The sequence below is a fragment of the Vigna unguiculata genome, chromosome 3 (genome assembly GCF_037176805.1).
Source record: "Vigna unguiculata cultivar grain cowpea cultivar isolate G323 ecotype 2 chromosome 3, ASM3717680v1, whole genome shotgun sequence".
In the NCBI taxonomy this organism is placed as follows: Eukaryota; Viridiplantae; Streptophyta; class Magnoliopsida; order Fabales; family Fabaceae; genus Vigna; species Vigna unguiculata.
The window spans coordinates 27,809,766-27,812,836 of record NC_140794.1 but is presented as its reverse complement, the minus strand read 5'-3'; positions in this window follow the sequence as shown (position 1 = coordinate 27,812,836).

The following is a 3,071-nucleotide window of genomic DNA, read 5'->3' as shown; positions in this document are numbered from 1 at the left end:
AAGAAGTGGGAGAGGGCTTAATTGGATAGTTAAAAATTTAGGCTATCTTTGAAAGCTAAAAACCACCTTTAATTGAATCAATTAGATCACCAAGTTAGGATGCAAACAATATTGAACTATACACTTTCAATCGATCAAAAATAGAGTTAATCGATTGATTTTACTAAACAAATTTTGTTATGGTATAATCAACCGAAATACTAGGAAAAATGCATAAATACAAATTCGAGTTTTAAACTAGTAACAATGCACAAGATTGATCAAGACAGGTTCCAAATGATTATGTAAACATGCTCAATGCTGCAGATGCCATGAAAACATGCAAAAATATGAAAAGGATGATTAAAACACAAGTTCTTGAAACTTTAAAAAGAAAATGCAAGAGAGAAAGGTTAGAAAAGAGAGGAGACAAAGTATCCACCTTTACACTTTCAAAATATGCAAAAACACCATAAAAGACTCTTGAATCACACAAGAATCACACCAGCACAGCAAGAACCCTCTTGCAGACCTGGAAAACCACTAGGCACACACACAAGGCTTGAGAAAGATCAAACCTCAGTGGTAGCACATCCCAACCTACCACAAACCACTTTCTCCAAGGTTCAAACCAAGCCAAAAGCTCCAAGAATTGATCCAAAATCAATCTTCAACTACTGCAAGCTGTATGATCACGAAGGAGAGAGTTTCCACAAGTTTCCAAAGCAATTTCACGTTCAAAACTGATCAACAGAACTCTCTTTCGAAAATCACAGTTTTTATAGTCAAATTGTTACGAAATTCAACAGGTTGATTTCCAAATCAATCGGTTGATTTCACTTGACTTAAGTGAAATCAGTCGATTAAAAAATAAATTAACTGATTGAATTTGTTGCAGTTTAAGACTACTGCAGCCAACCTTTTAACCTGTTAAAAAACCATTCAACAGATTAAAAGAGACATTTTAACTTGTTGAAAAACCATTCAACAGATTAAAAGACACACCTAAGACGAAAAACATCTAATTAATGCTATAAGGTCTACAACATGAATTACAAACTTAAAATACACTTTCTAAATGATGTAACTACATGAAGAGCACACGTTCCAGCCTTGATCAACATGAATATCATCAAATCTCCTTTCCTTCATCAATGTAGACTTCATTCCAATGGTAATAGTTTCAAGATAGTTCAAAAGAGCTTCATTCAATCTTTATCAAATCTTCAAGAAGCAAACCACCTTGGCTTCTCATGTCAACAACTTTGAATTGGTGAATTTTCTACCTCAGGTAAGGGAAGCTAGTAATAATTATTGCTTATTGTACTTGCTATTGAATTGTATGTTTATGTTGGATGTGATTGCATGATGATTGAATGAAGTTTTGATTGATTGAGTGAAAAACCCAAATTAGGGGAATATTGTAATGAGAATTATGATAGAATGTAATGTGTGTATTGAAATTGATGTTGATTTGTTGGTTGAATTGTGAATGAGCACTTGAGTTTAAGCAATTGGCTTTTAATGGTGCATTTTGAAATTGATTTGGTACTAATTAAGATCTATAAAAGGGATAAATGTACCAATTAGAGTCAATTAAGCAAATTGAGGTGTCTATTCTCATTGGTTTCTGATATTCCCCTGGGCGATGTGTATGTAATGTTGGGCGCCACCCTGAAATTTGAAGCCAGAGAGATCTACTAGAACATCTTCAATCACCCAGGTGGTTGAGCTATACTTTTGTTGGCCAATTGGATGATTACATTTGTTGGCTTAAGCTCTCCTAAATGAAGCATTTTATAAGTTGACTAAGGCATGACATTAATTGATAATCCAAAATTTACCAAGGTGTTTGCTATGGTTAATTCACCTATAGTGCACGGTACAATAAAGTTTCTAGGATCTCCATATTTGCTTGATATTTTGGACTGAGATAATGTTGGCATTGCCTTATATTATAGTCTTCTCAAACTGTTATAGGTGCACAATTCTTTTAGAAAATTTGTGATGAGCTATTATTTTTTCCTAATTTCTTAGCTTTATGTACCGATCTTAATTGTTCATTCATGCCTAATTGTCTATTGTTAGTACATTTTCATTATTTGGGTTTATTAAGCCAGTAATTTGGATTTCAATTAATTTTAATTCACTTGGTATAATTTGTATTTATTAATTATCTTTAGGATGAGTGTGAAGCATTTTATTTGGGCATTAATCTTGGGCTAAAAAGAGGAGTGGCACGTCAATGGGATATGATGTGACCACATAGGAAAGCTTCTTACTTAGGGTTTTCAGAACAACTCTCTCCCAACATTTGTGTGTTTTTACGTTCTGGAACAACAACCACCACCCAACTTAAGGTTTTTCATTTTCTCTACATTCAATCACGTTTTGGGAGTTGTCTTCTTCTCTGAGTTTCATATGTTCCTTCCTTCCTTACACTTTATGCTGCATTTTTGTTTTTGTTTCTATTGTAAGTCCATTTCCATGGCCAACCAAACTTTGTAATTGATTTTTTGAGGAGAATGCAATGAAACCTTGAGGTTTTATTCATGTATTCCACTATTCCGTTTGTTCTTCATCATTTAATTGGACTAAACAGAATTCTAGGCATGTTTAATATTCGGGTTGTGTTTACATTTAAAACATCATTTATTCATGCTTAATGTTTCTGGGTTGTTGTTCTTGGATGTTCTCACATATGCTTAATCAATGAGTGTGATTAAATGATGTATGTTTTTCTTAACTGCGTAATGAAGCTTGTTTTAATCTCCGCTTAGTTGGTTAATTTCAAGTGAAATAAAAGTGAAACAAAGCATACTTTTCCTAACTTGGTATGTGGGTGGAGTTGCATTCAAATAAGGAAGTCAATTCAATTTTAATCACTGTTCCATTGCTTACTGATGCATTTTGATTTAGTTTTTTTTGTTGAATCTACCAAAAAAACCCCATTGTTTGTGTTGGAATCGTTGTTCGAAAATGATGGTCACTGAAAAATTATCTTAGAAGAACTCCAAGTACTTCATATAAATTGTTTTATTTCATTGGATATGACTTCAATCACTTATAATAGTTTGGAACATGTCTAATCA